The 737-nt window shown below is 34.5% G+C and overlaps 1 protein-coding gene across 1 annotated transcript in view; it reads left to right on the forward strand.

Annotated features, from left to right (window-relative positions):
- LOC106324339 overlaps positions 1–737 on the forward strand; it is a 5,607-nt gene that overhangs the window by 3,837 nt on the left and 1,033 nt on the right. The gene's annotated exons all lie outside the window — the stretch shown is intronic.

Raw genomic sequence — 737 nt, forward strand, 5'->3', positions numbered from 1 at the left:
AAAAAAAATATGTGTTTGTGTAAATGGGTGTTTTATTAATTGTTTATATTTTTAATAATTTTTCTGATTCATATAACTATTTATTTCATTAATTTTAACATATGGAAAGGGTAAAACGGAGAAAAAATGGACAAAAAAAGATTTATACCATAGGGACAACTATGCTGTTTTCTTGTTCTCTTTTGGCAATTTTCCCTAAAAACAATGTCTTTTTTTGGGTCAACAAACACAATTAAGAATGTCAAACAGGTTTTTTTTTTTTTTGGGTCAACAAACACAATTAGGAATGTCAAACAGGCTGATCCATCCCGTCCCGTCCAATACCGCAGCGGACTCGTCTTCGAGCGGGTCACGGCGGGTCAGGCCTGCACGGGCTGTGGTCCTCAAAATGGTTGACCAAACCCGTACCACAAAACATGTAGGCCTTTGCAGATCGGCCCGCGGGACATAGAATTACAAACAGACATATGGCTCCTGAACGCTTCAAGACATGATTCAAGACGCTTTATCAGTTTCATAACACATCAGTAAGTGAGTTTAGTCGAGGATTGAACTGGATAATGCAATACCCTTGTTAGTTGAAGATTTTAGTTGGATCAAAACACTAGTTTATTTATTTTTGTTAGACTCCAAACATTTTTAAAATAAACAATACTTTAGTTGTTGAATCCAAATATTATAACTCATAAATTCATAACAAATGCTTTAGTTTTCTGAATCCAAAATTAAATAAAACC

This window comes from Brassica oleracea, chromosome C2 (assembly GCF_000695525.1).
Source record: "Brassica oleracea var. oleracea cultivar TO1000 chromosome C2, BOL, whole genome shotgun sequence".
NCBI lineage: Eukaryota > Viridiplantae > Streptophyta > Magnoliopsida > Brassicales > Brassicaceae > Brassica > Brassica oleracea.